The sequence below is a fragment of the Lonchura striata genome, chromosome 19, assembly GCF_050655825.1.
Source record: "Lonchura striata isolate lonStrDom1 chromosome 19, ASM5065582v1, whole genome shotgun sequence".
In the NCBI taxonomy this organism is placed as follows: Eukaryota; Metazoa; Chordata; class Aves; order Passeriformes; family Estrildidae; genus Lonchura; species Lonchura striata.
In genome coordinates, this window is record NC_140721.1 from 7,053,747 (window position 1) to 7,067,779 (window position 14,033).

A 14,033-nucleotide genomic window follows, 5' to 3' on the forward strand; every position below is an offset into this window, starting at 1 on the left:
CTTTCTGTTGGCATTTGTCTGTACCATCTGATGAGTATTTGCTCTACAAAGGCACCTAAAAGAGCAATTATATTTTCCAGAGAGTCTTAGAAGTTCTCTTTATGGGCAGGTATTTGTTATGCTGGGGATTGAACTCTTACAAAGAAAGGAAACTTTCAGCTTTCTTGATAAAGAAAAGCAATGCACCTTGTTCATGTTTTTCCTGATATTTTTGTGATTCTTATCAAGCTTAGTGTTCTTCTTAGGTGTGGAGTTCCCAAAGCTGAATGATTAGAGAATCTTAGCTTGTGTGAAGCTCAAAACAGGAATTTTTGAGCTTTCATTACTGTAGAGAAAAGCTCAGGAAAAAATGCATATGGAAAACAAATACCAGAATGGAAAAAAGGAACCCAAAGTCATGAGCCAAACTGATGCAATATTGTGTCATAGAGACTAATTTTGTCCCAGGTTCTCAATGAAAACTGCTGCTTATTCAGCAAAATAAAAATGTTTTTACTTTTATTGCCTTAAGTATACACTATCCAACATCAAAATGTTTTTGTTTATAAGATTTTTTTCAATGTCACAAATATTACACCCTATATGAAAACATAAATTTTTATTAGGAGTGAATTTGATACAAAATTAAATGCTAGCCGTATTCAGAGGTACTTGTATATCCCTGTGGGCGTGTGGGTGTCAGTTTGTGTCCATGTCTTCTTATTTTGAGTTAATACTGGTATTATCATGCCTGATTCATGATTTTTAAATGCTTGAGCTTGGCAGCCCTGAACATCTTGCCTTAATTGTGGGTACTAAACTTCTTTGAAATTCTCACCTAAATTTAAAATTTCAGCCATAAAAAATAATCCTGGACCAGACAAGCCACTTGCCAAATGTTGGGCTATAAATTACAGCCATTTCTGTTTATTACAGAATTATGCAGTAAATAAAACAAACCCCAAACACCTAAACCCACAAATCTAATTGCACCAAATGTGTTCCTCATCCAAAGCCGAGCTCTGAGCTCAGCCTAGCCTCAGATGGGCCGAATGGTTTAGCTGCAAACTAAACTTCTGTAAAAGCAGAAGCTGAAATAGCAACACAACAGTAATGCTGTATTAGCCCTCTAGGGAAATATCTAAATAAGCAGTAAAAGTAATGAAATAGCATTTATAGCCTTTGTGTCATAAATGTCTTATTTGTAAATAAAAGCAAAGCAGCCTCGCTGCTCCCGGTTCTGCTTCTGGTTCTGTTCCCAGCTCTGTTCCCAGTTTTATTCCCAGCTCTGTTCCCAGTTTTATTCCCAGTTCTGTTACCAGTTCTGTTCCCAGCTCTGTTCCCAGCTCCACTCCCAGCTCTGTTCCAAATTTTATTCTCAGTTTTCTTCCCAGTTCTGTTTCCAGTTCTGTTTCCAGTTCTGTTCCCGGTTCTGTTCTGTTCCCAGCTCTGTTCCCAATTTTATTCCCAGCTCTGTTCCCAGTTTTATTCCCAGTTCTGTTCCCAGTTTTATTCCCAGCTGTTCCCAGCTCTGTTCCCAGTTTTATTCCCAGTTGTTCCCAGCTCTGTTCCCAGTTTTATTCCCAGTTGTTCCCAGCTCTATTCCCAGTTTTATTCCCAGCTGTTCCCAGCTCCACTCCCAGCTCTGTTCCAAATTTTATTCTCAGTTTTCTTCCCAGTTCTGTTTCCAGTTCTGTTTCCAGTTCTGTTCCCGGTTCTGTTCTGTTCCCAGCTCTGTTCCCAATTTTATTCCCAGCTCTGTTCCCAGTTTTATTCCCAGTTCTGTTCCCAGTTTTATTCCCAGCTGTTCCCAGCTCTGTTCCCAGTTGTTCCCAGCTCTATTCCCAGTTTTATTCCCAGCTGTTCCCAGCTCCACTCCCAGCTCTGTTCCAAATTTTATTCCCAGTTTTCTTCCCAGTTCTGTTTCCAGTTCTGTTCCCAGCTCTGTTCCCAGTTTTATTCCCAGTTCTGTTGCCATTTCTGTTCCCAGCTCTGTTCCCAGTTTTATTCCCAGCTCTGTTCCCAGCTCTGCAGGGCAGCCCCTGGGATAATCCAAGCTGGGAAAGGAGGGATCAGGAGCAGCCCTGAGTGCTGGGCTCATCCCCAGCGTGGGCAGCAGCTGAGAGGGGATTCTGCCCCTCTCCTGTGCTCTGCTGGGGTTCCCATCCAGCTCTGGGCTCCCAGCACAGGGAAGGACCTGCTGGAGGAGGCCAGCAACAAAAATGATCTGAGGGCTGAAAAACTTCACCTATGAGGAAAGGCTGGTGGAGCTGGGGTTTTTCAACCTGGTGAATGCTCCAAGAAGACCTAATTGTGGCCTTTAGGTACTTAAAGGGCACTTATAAGAATGTTGGGGTAAAATCCTTTAGCAGGTCCTGTTGTGACCATGTAACACAAGGAGTGCTTTGTCTCCAGCAGTGCTTGAGGGCAGGGAGAAGGGATTTTGCTTTCCTAGCACAGGATAGAGCTGTGCACATTTGCATGCGCTTTGAATTTTCCTGGTAAATGTCCCTACACTTTGAAAAGTTTAGCCCAGGAAGTCACATAAGAAAAATCAATTTTTATTGAATTTATACTCAGCATGTGAATCCTGTTCCAGGAGGCCTTTTAGAGATGGTCATCTCCATGCATTTGCTTGTTTTGGTTCATAACATGAGGCAGGAGTTGTGTCATGTTTACTGACTATACCTGGCATAGCCACAGGCTAAGTTTGCAAGAGAGAGAAAAAAAAAATGTGGAGGCATTAATTGTTCATTACGAAGAGCAAAAAATTGTAACTAATCATGGCACAGCACTGCTGCTGCTAATGCATTCAAAACCTCCCTCCACCCCCCCAAACCATATGGGGGTTTAAAATGTAAATACAATTTGTAATTGAGAGGAGCATTTTATTACTTGCTTTTAAGAGGCACAGGATGCCTGTAACCCTCAATATGAAATTTCCGCTGGCTAGAAATAAATTCAGCCCCGTGTTTTGTTTTTATTCCCGCCTGGGAAAGGTAAGGGCTGGTCTGCAAGCACTCAGGCTCTCACTCAACACCCAGGGAGAAGTGGCTGGGAGCTGTGGTTTCCAGTCACACGCTGCCTTCCTCACTGGCAGCCACGCTGCAGAATAAATCCTGCGAGATGCTGAGAGCAGCTGGGCCACCACGGCCCGGGCTGGAGGCAGTGGGAGCTGCAGGCACGCAGCCCTTGCTGGATTTGTTCCTTTTCAGGACTGTGCTGCCCTGCAGGGAGCTCATTCTGCCCCTGATCTCAGCACTGCTGAGGTCCCACCTCGAGTGCTGGGTCCAGCTCTGACCCCTCAATTTGGGAAGGACGTTGAGAGGCTCGAGCACATCCAGAGGAGTCAACGAGGCTGGAGAGGGGCTGGGAACACAAACCCTGTGAGGAACCACTGAGGGAGCTGGGGGTGCTCAGCCTGGAGAAAAGGAGACCCAGGGGTGACCTTATCACTCTCTACAACTCCCTGAAAGGTGGCTGTGCTCAGGTGGGGTTGGGCTCTTTCTCCAGACAGCTCTGACAGAACCAGAGCACACATCTCAAGCTGCACCAAGGGAAATTTAGGTTGGATATAAGGAAAAAGTTTTTTATGCAAAGAGTGATAAAATTCTGGAATGCTCTGCCCAGGGAGGTGGTGGAGTCCCCATCCCTGGGTGTGTTTAACAAAGCCTGGATGTGGCACTGGGTGCCAGGGTTGAGTTGAGGTGTTGGGGCTGGGTTGGACTCCATGATCTTGAAGGTCTCTCCCAACCCAGTGATTCTGTGAATTCTATAAAAAGCAGCTTTTACTGCTTGCTGCAGTTATCTCTCTATCAGCCTTGCAATAGCACCCCAGAAATGAGGTTGTGGGTTGGGGTCTGTTGTATTGAGTGCTGCACAACTGTGGAACAAGAAATAAGCTCCTGGCACAGGGAGAAGCAGATGTGAGTGCAAGGCAAGTGACAAGAAAAACACACAGAAAAAGGATGTGGGGCATTTTTCTTCTTCTGTGATATGGGAGATGTCACAAGGATATATGATTTATAGTCAGATCCTTTAGGGAACCAAACACTCAGGCTGTATTTGACTTAAATTAACCATAGCAGGATTCCACTTCAAACTTTCCGGATTTTAGCAGGTTTGGGAATGCAAAATTCTTATATGGAGATGAAGGGTTTAAAATGGCACCACCAAAGATGTTTCTTGTGGGTACCTCTGTCATCCTGAAAATAATCCCCTCACACTTCCTGTCCTCTTTTCTGTCAGCTCTAGCTCTGGGAAGCAACATGAAAAGAGAACAATAATCCTGCCCTGCAGCTCCTGCAGGACATTGGCAGGGAAAGGAGAAAAAGAATTATTCATATTTTGGCTGAAAGGACTTGTGACCTCTACCTGTGCAGAAGTCATGAATGTCTAGAAAATGAAAGCATAGAGAGGGTACAGGGATTTAAACAAAGATGGGGAAAAGCCTCTGGATTTTGAGGTAAGCCATTACACTAGCTCACGTGCTGGTTGCTCACTTGTAAAAGGAACAGTTCAGGGCAAAGTGGACATTTCCACAAGAACTGTAGGGGAAGGTTTAGGAAACTATCTGAGCATGGGTGTTCCTGGGCAGAAGAACTCACATCTCTGATGGAATTATTAGGGTTTATTTTTCAAGAAGGTGAATCATGTCCACAGTTCTAGAAAAAAAACCAGAAAATAATAAAAATAAAACTGAAAGTGAAATATGTACTTCTGTGAATGGACTAGGCTGCAATAATGGAACTTTTGAGACCTTGTGAGGTGCCTCATGCCTCACAAGGTTTAACTCTCATGTATTCTTCTCTGAGAAATCAAGAAAGTATTAATTGTAAGAGTAGAAAGGAAGGCAGCCATGCCAGTGCCTGCCACTTCAGTGAATACAAACTCATTCTGCTACTTCAAGACTTCTCGGCTGAATTAATGTGTAGGACATAATAACAGCCATGCTGAGAGTGAAATATTCCCTTTCTCATTAGAAACCACTTCTATTCTTGTTGAGCTGTATCCTCCCACCTTCATCTGCTCCGGGTTCTATCCAACATTATTTACAATAATTGTATCCACCTTCGCTGTTGGATTTCTCAAAGGAATTGTGGCTAAGAGGGATAAAAGACGTCTACACACTCAGTGGCTTTTTCCTCAAACAAATCAGGAAGTCAAGCATGGTTTACAATGAGAAAGAACTACTTGAAGAGCTCTGGGGTGTATTTTTTTTAACCACTTAACGTTGCAGGACACCTCGACATCCTATCTTATACACGAGGAGCTAAAATTGTACATTCTGTCAAGTAGATAAGTGAGTTGATTAAAAAATCCCTGAGTATCCAAGAGCTCCTACTGAAATCTCAGGATACATAATACATTCCTTGACCTAAAGACTGGAGTGAGGTAATGTAGGAGTAATGTACCCAGAGTTTGTCCCTTACTCCATGACCTGTCAGCTTGCTGGTAAAGAAGCAGGCGAACTGTCCAGGGCAAGTGTGGAATGATGACTGGATTTGCTCAAGGTAGTTCTTTGCACCTCTATTAGCCTTGAATATTAGTCTGTTTCCTTATATAAAAAATAAAATTATAAACACCAAAAGCAGGATGACATGCAACTGATGCCTCCTTGCACAGAAACTCTGTGCATGTCACACTGACAAACACCAAAATGCAAATGACCTCTCTCTCATCAGTAACCCACATTTATCCATGTGGGTTTCTGCACAAGTGCACAGCTACAGTGGCTGAATGAGTGAAGAGAGGTTGGTCACATATAACACATGAAACAAGAGACAAAAATAGGGTTTAAACATTAACCTGCTGCACTGAAGTGGGCACTCAGCAGGCAAAAGAATATCTGGATTAATAAGGTTAATGAAAATTGGATTTCCTTGTGCCTGGCATATTTAAGAACCTTAGGTTAGGAGTTCACAGCAGACTTGCCTGGGGGACTTTGTTTGCTTCTGTGCTCTCAATAACTGATTCATACATGTGATCAGTGTGTTCTGAAGGGCATCCTTATGTCTGAAAGTTAACACAGAGAATTTCCTGGGTTATTTTAGATTTTTCCTTTCAATACAGAATGAGTTAAGTGCCTGTCATTGATGAGGGAGAATTAGTCACTCACCATAAGAAAAATAAAATCTTGAAAAAGATGGCTATTTGTTAATTCTGTCTTCTGAGGAGCTTGTTAAGTATTTGGCTACCTCTGGGAAGTTCTGGTGGCCCTGCTCTGCAGTCATTGCTATTCCAGCTGCTGGTGGAAGTGAGGCTGGGAGTTATTAGTGGTAAGCATCTTCCAGTTTAGATTCCAATTATTTTTCCCTTCCCAAAGGAGATTTTCCTCAGTGCATTGCTCTGTACTTTTTCAGTGAGGAGCTGCACAGTGCCCACCCCCAGCTGTGCTGAGCAGTACCAAGGAAGTGCCTTTCCCAAATTCTTTTGAGGTCAGAGTGTGTGCTCAGTGTCCCCCCTTTGCAGGGACCTGGCTCAGCTCTCCCTGCAGCTGCCTGGGCTCCGGTGGAAGAGAGGAGCCAACAGCTCCTCTCTCCTGCACTGCTTTCCCCAGCAAGGAGCAGCTCCCATCCCTGCTGAGGGGACAGCAGACAGTTTGTGGAGCAGTGTCAGCACCTCCTGGAACCCACTAGTGGAGGATGTACCTTGACCTGTTTGCTGCTCCTTCTTTCAGGAGAGATTTTGGCTTCTAGAAGCTTTGTCTTCTACTAAGGTACAATGTACGTCAAGTTTGTTACAAAAGTTCAACCCTCTGTGCACCCAGATCATTTCAGTTTTGTCTTTTCTCATGTTCTGGGCTTTAAGCTGTGGGATTTAGGGAGTCTCTGTATGGCCAGGAAGTTGGATTCATGGCTCAGATTGCTTTTCAACCAAAAAGCTCAAGTTAAAGGTATTTCCATCACAGACAAGTGAGGAAGACTAATTCCTCAAGGAGTAATTCAGCCCACCTGAGAGGCAATTATTACAATTTATTGTTATTTTTCAAACCTTGCGTCCTCTAAAACATGACATTTGGGGTGTGGAGTCTTGCTTTTGGGATACTTGTATGGACTAAATGGGAATATGACAACGTGTCTGAGTGTGACATTTGCATTTCCTCCTTTTTGAGTGACTGTAGTGTGTATTTTCAAACTGCCAAGGGATTCTGTGTTGCATTTCTGAGCACATTGGGGTTGGCTCGCATGCATACATAACTAATGTCTGTGTTTTGAAGTGCCAGGAATATAAAATGGGTTAGCAAGAGAACTGAGTCGAGCAGCAGGTCGAGACATGTCACAACAGGGTAATCCATCCAACAGAACGAGGATAGCTTGGGGGGCCCTAAGTTAAAAGAACCTGATTAATCTCAGCTCAGAGTAAGGATTAGCACAGACTGGCAAAGGCAGGAGCAAAGACATTCAGGCATGGCTCAGGGTGTTGGATCTGTGGGCTCTGCCCACAGCCTCCAAAGCACTCAGGCAGTGAGTCCCCAGTGGGTCAGTGTGAGGGTTGAAGGTGCTGGAGCATCACTGTGAATGTGTCTGTCATTCTCTGAAGACTTTTACAGGAGGTTCTCAGCTCTTCTCAGAGCTGGGCACTGTCAGAGTCCCACCGAGAGGTCCTTTGCAGGCAGGATGTGCTGTCACCCAGTGACAGCAGTGCTGTGCACCTGCAGTGCAGTGTGGAACCACAGCTTCCAGCACTATGGACCAGCTGATCTGCAAAGCTCCCTTCCAAGCCAAACCATCCCCTGACTCTGAACACTGCCAAGGGCCCCGATTCTGTCCTCAATGTCAGGATGGTCAGTCCCAAATAATCCCACTTTTTCTAAGAGGTGACAATGGGTGTATACTGTTGTTTGTGAGGCCAGAATATGGCACCTTTCTTGTGCTGTGCTCCTTTTCATAATTTGAAGCCAGGTTTAGGCATCTGGGTTGTTTCATTAGCACAAACAGGGGAGTTTGTTACTATGCCATGTGATGATTCCCCCATAACAATTTTTTAGAAAACTACCAAAGGATTGAATTAGGAACTTGTGACATTTACAAAAAGTTGTTAAATGCCTTTGTGGCTCCTGGATTTACAGCTACTCTGCTGGAGGGATATTACCATGTTCTACATTCAACATCTGCAGAGCAATGCCAAGCTACTATATCCATGATTTCCAAAGTGACTATTTCTGCTGGCATTTTCCACTGCATTTAAATTCTTGAATTGTCTCTCATTTGGCAGTCCTTTTCTAGTGCTTTTATGGATGGTGTAGCCTAAAATCTGTGCTGTACTCTGAGGTGGTACTGCTGCCTTTGTCCTATTCCACTCTGTGTGTGTGTGTGCAGTGGAGCATCACTGGCTCCAAATCTGTGATGTGACCCAGCCAACTCTGAGACTCATCTGCAATTAAACCACAAACACCTGCCATGAATTTAGTCACTGGGTCAATATTTAGGTATTATTTTCTGTAAACAGAATTGGATTTTGCTATGCTGAATTATTTTCAGAGGAGGGTAGAACCTCACATTGTAAGACTTCAGGTAAAGAGTTCCAGTTGCTCACCCCAGAATTTTAGCAAGCTCCATACCATATTGTAAACATTTGCAAGCATTATGCATATGTGTTGGTACAGACAGAAATTACAAATGCAGGAGATTTATTTAGAAAAATAAGATCTCATCCTAACAGAAAATAGCATAGTAGTCTCCATCAAAAGCTAAATAAAATACAGAAATATTCAGGTCAAATTTCTGACAGGGAGAACCATTTGTAAAGTCTTGTTCCTTCATTCTTTGAAAGTTTTAAGTGAATGTAATTCCTATCTGTGGGGATATGTGGCCAGAATGTTGGCAGATGTCTAAGCCTCACCTGGTTTCCCAGAGCTCTTTAGCTTTCCTTTAACCTCCCTCCACTCCTGACTTCTGCTTTGCTAAACCTGAACTTCTCAGCAGGACTCCTGGCCAGGAAGAACAGGCTTTGTCAGCAGAAACTAATTACATTCTCATCAAATCCTATCTTGCAGCAATGATGTAGTGATCTGTCCCACTGCTCCCAAGGCCTCCCAAACAATCCATGCAGAGATGCTGCCCCTGCAATGAGCAGCAGCACAAGGTGGGAGTGCAGGGTGTGCTGGAGTGTGGAATGTGAGGCTGGGTGCACTGGCCACCCTCAGAGTCACCAGAGTCACTGGGGGCTGAATTCTGTCACTGAGAAAGCCATGGCTTCAGCTGGCTTGGCCAGCCACCATCAACATAAGATAATATTAATAATAAGAACAACAGCAATGCTTAACAATAGCTTCTAGCTCAACCAGTAGACATGGGCTTGAAACTGTTAAATAAAGCTCTATGGCCTGTGTTAGAGAGGAGAACAGGCTAGAGAGGTTTTCTTTTATGGATTTGTAAAACTCTAGTGGAAAGTACAGTGGGTTTCATTATAATCCATCAGCTCAACTACTTTGTTTTTACTGTTGGATCCCCTGTTTTGGTTCTGCTGGATGGATTCATCACCAGAACAATCCATTTCCACCTGTTGCTGCCCAAGGCTTTCACAAATGAGGCTCATGCCTGCTTTTTCCACTGAGGACCTGGGCAGGATAAAGTAGCCAGGGAATACAAATAAAGAATTAATGCAAAAGGTTTGGATTCTGCTGCTTTGTGCTGTAGTCTTGTCTTGGAAAAACTTCCCATTGAGCCTACAGATGCAATTTTGTGCCTCTGCTCCCTGTCTGTGGAACAAGGAAGGAACAACAGTGTGTTTCAACCTTGTGGGTGCATTGGGAAGATAGACTCAACCTTGGTTTTGAAATACACATCTACTGTGGTAATTAGAACAATACAATAGCAAATAAAAACAGGAAGAAGAAAAACTACCTAAGCCACAAAAGGATTTGTTTGATGTGCAGCAAATGAGATATGGGACCACAGACTAGGTGAAGAAGTTAAGAGAAATATTGAACAGCTGCTTTGCCACACAATCCTACAAAATGAAATGACATCCTGCAGGAAAAACAGTGAAGGCTTCTTTACTGCCCAGGAGGACAGAGCTAAGGTTCCAGGGACTGTAACAGGGTTGTCACTTCCTCCCAGGAGCTGCATTTTCCAACTTGATGGCTTTCCTAAAGTAATTGCTCTTTATGGAATGATTTTGTAGAGCCTGATTCTTGCTAGTGTAAATCAGGAGGAACACCCAGCAAATCCAATCAAGTGATCTCAGTGCAAAAATTTTGGGAGCCACACCAGTATCAGGAGTGCTCAGCCTAACCTTCTTCAAATTCTGCAACAAATGCCCCATGATGGAATGGCAAGTAGGTATCAAATGAAAACACAAAACAATGACAACAGTGCATTTCTCAGTAGCCACATCATATTATGTCACTGATGTCAGGTTGAGTTATAATAGTCTGCTTTTCATTATGTTGTGTTATGCATTTTGACATTATGCAACACACTGTAAGTAACATAAAGTGACCTCCAAGTATAAAAGAGTACACAGTTTTTGTCAGATTAGATAGTGGCTATGAATTCTCAGAGAGGGAGGGGTAGCTCAGAGAAGGGGGTTTGCATTTACTGTCCTGAACAACAAATGCACAGAACTTAATTAACAGTTACAGCAGCCCTGGCTGTTTCCAAAACAGTGTTTGTGGCTCTGCTCAATGGAGAGAGGAGATTCACAGTGGGATTTGCACTTTTTAATTTATTTAAAATTCTGCAGAGGTGTCTATAATAGCTTCTTCTCTGTACCTGTACTGCAGGAGCTCTGTACACAGTGAACATAAGACTCACTTACCTGAGATTTGCTTTGTTGCCAGGCTCCAAAATTCAGTATTGAGACCAGACTTCCTGAGCAGCATGGGGTAGCCTGTCCTCTGTATGAAGAATTTCATCAGCTACTGAGAGAACAACTGTACAGAGAAAACAAAAGGACATCATCATGGCTCTTAAAAGAACAGGAGCTTCTGAGAAATTTCAGGTGACTAAGGAAAAGTGGGTGGTTCAAGTTGCTAATTTTCTCTGGAGAGTTTGAAATCCACTTTAGCTTGGTGGTTCTGCCTTGTGGCTTTGCTGGGATTAGCTGATGTTCTCCCTTTAGTGCTTGGTTTATACTCCTGACCCAGAGTCTCAGCTCTAGGACTTGCACAGAACCTGGAGTCCTTTGGTGTGAAGATGGAATGCAGCCCTGCTAAAGGTCAGGGGATGGTCCCACCTATTGGCAGGAGGTTCCCAAGCCTGATTAATGGCCACGGGTGTTCTTTGGAAGGCATCCCCTCAAAGGCAGGCCAGGAGCACAGTTAGGTTGTGGTATGAAGTTGGTCTCAAAACCTGCAATAACCTGCAATAGCCCCAATACTTCCAGAAGTACTTACCACACATTTCCTACATAGCATATTCAGCATTAGTGCATTTTTTTCTGGCTGCAATAAAAGGCCACATCCCATTTGGCATCTCATCTCCCAACAAAGATTGTCCCCAAGACCTGTCATCTGCCTTTTTAGATCCTGAATGTTATACAGATCAGAAACATTCTCATGATGAGTCTCAAAGATGGCAATTGCAAAGGCACCTGAATATGTTTGATGTGGGCTTCCTGAGCAGTAATAGATGTGGAATCTCACTTAAAAAGGTCTTTTAAGATTAAAATTTAATATTACTAATAGGAATAAAGTGTAACATTTTGTGTGAAAATGCTGCACAGGTGAGCACTTAGAACAGCACGGGAAACCAGAATCCAATGTATCATGTGCATTTTCCTTTATCATTTTTCCATCTATAAATACGGCATAAATTATTACCTATGTAATTTCCTGGTACACAACATTCCTTTAAGGTGTCTATGGGATGCTGCCCGTGTTCATTAGGCCATTAAATATCAGAGAATGAGCAGTTCCTCTCGTGAGCAGTGTGCAATAAGCCAGCTCCTCTTTCCACCCTGCCAAGAGACCTGTGCAATCAGACCCCTGTGCCACCGACACCCACAGTGCTCTGCAGGACTGCACAGCTCTGCCTTGAAGTATCATTTCGTGGCATCAGAGAGTCCAGAATTAAACACAAAACATTCTGCTGATCCTTGTTAAGTTGACAAAGAAAGCTGTCACCTGTCCTTGATCAGCTCCTAAAGAAAACTGTTCCCCTTGCTAGGACATCAGACTGTGCTCGTGGCCAGACACGGAGACTCAGCACTGGAAAATCTCACTGAGATTTGCAGCCAGGCTGCATCTCAGGAGACTTCCTATTATTATTTTCTTTACTAATAAATCATTATGAGTTCAAATAAACCTGTCCCTGTGACAATCTGATTTTCTGAAGGAGTGTCCTGTTCTGTTGAGTCATGTGAGAGGAAAATACAAAGAAGTAGAAAGACAGATCAAAAAGGGGTAGCAGAAAGGGCCCTGGAGGCAGACTTAAGTTTGGTATTTAATATTTCAGGTAAAATATTCACTTAGCATCAATTATCTTGTTGGGCTCTTTTTTATTTTTTTTTTCCAAATGAAATTGCTTTCTGAATCAGCCAGCTCTCTAATTACCAGATTGAATGATTGAAATTTTTAGGGCAATTAAATTCAAGCCTTTCTTTTTCAGTCCTTATGTTATTCCCCCCTTCTCTCCCTCCCCTCTCCAGTCTGGAGCCTTTCTATAATTTGGAGGCAGTTGCAGAAGCAAGCAGACCTTTAAAGCCAAGATGTATGTCTCCCTTAATTCCTCTGTGGATTTGTTTCACAGACTAAGCAGAGAGGGTTCTGGTCTCTCAGGACATGTGCATTACAAACACTCTGCATTGTGTGGGTTTTATCCCAACGTGTCATGTCATTTTAAAACAGCTTGGAAGGATTAATTTAATATAGAAATTCTGTGAAAAGATAAAGATCAATGCAGAAAATACAGGCACTATTGGAAAATGCCTGCAGATCAAGCTCCAAGGCTAAGGAGCAAATTGATAATAACAATGATGATTGATGGCATACTAGATAAGAGAAAAAAAACCCTCCCAATAAAACAATACAGAAGTCTGTTAATAGAGCTGCTGGGAGAAAACCATGAAATGGCTGGGTGAAAGGATAAGGATTCTTCCAAGGAAGGACACAAAATTCACAGGATGGAATCCCAAGCCCAGGTGACAAAGCTGCTGCTCATTTGTTTCTATTGTTGGGATTAGGGCACTGATCCTGCAGAATGAGTAACCACATTCTCCCATGAAGGTTTGTGAGCTGTTCTGTGGATTTCAGTGGGATGATTCCTCCCTAAAAGCTAAGTGGATGCTTAACAGCTTTGATGAATCAGGATCTAACCTGGTGAACATGATGCATCTTTATCACAATGAACCTTGGAAATTATGTAGGTTTTGCCTGAGAAACCTCACTCTGAGTTTTCAGGTTCCCAGACCCAGCCTAGGACACAAACCTGGGGCTGCTCTCCAGCAGGCACTTGCAGCCAGAGGGACTGAGGGGTTTCTCCTCATGCTCTGTTACACTGGGGATTGGTGTAATGTCACTTAGTCAGAACGATGAACACCAGGCTAACTTCCAACGTGCATCCACGGCAATTTCACTAAAGCCAGATGAGCTGTATTATGCCTATTTATTACTTAATTATCCCTGTAGGTGTTTGAGGTGCCCCACAACAACTAAAGCAGAGCCTGCTCTGAAGAGCATGCAGTCAGATCTAAGATTAGAGATGACAGCACTGCAAGGGGCTGGACCTGGAGAAAGAACAAGCTCCTTGTTCCACCCGAAACTTGAATGCACATCTGTCTCAAAGTTCAGTTAATTGATTGAGCACTGCTGTGACTCAAGGTTGGGGAGACTGATGGAAAGAAGAATTTCAGATGCAGGTTCCTGAAAAACTTATTGTTTCTGCTGAATTTAATGTTCTGATGTTCCTGTATGGATCCTCTGAGAGACACAGAGATCAGACCTTTAGGAACCATGATTTCATGTCAGCGGAATTTTGCAATTTCATAGTGGTTAATGTTTTGGCCCACTGCAGTAATTCCAATGGGATGGAATGTGTGTTAATGTCCATGAGCATTCCCTGGGAGACACAGCCAGCCCCTGTGGCTCCTATGCTGCCTTCTGTCCCCTT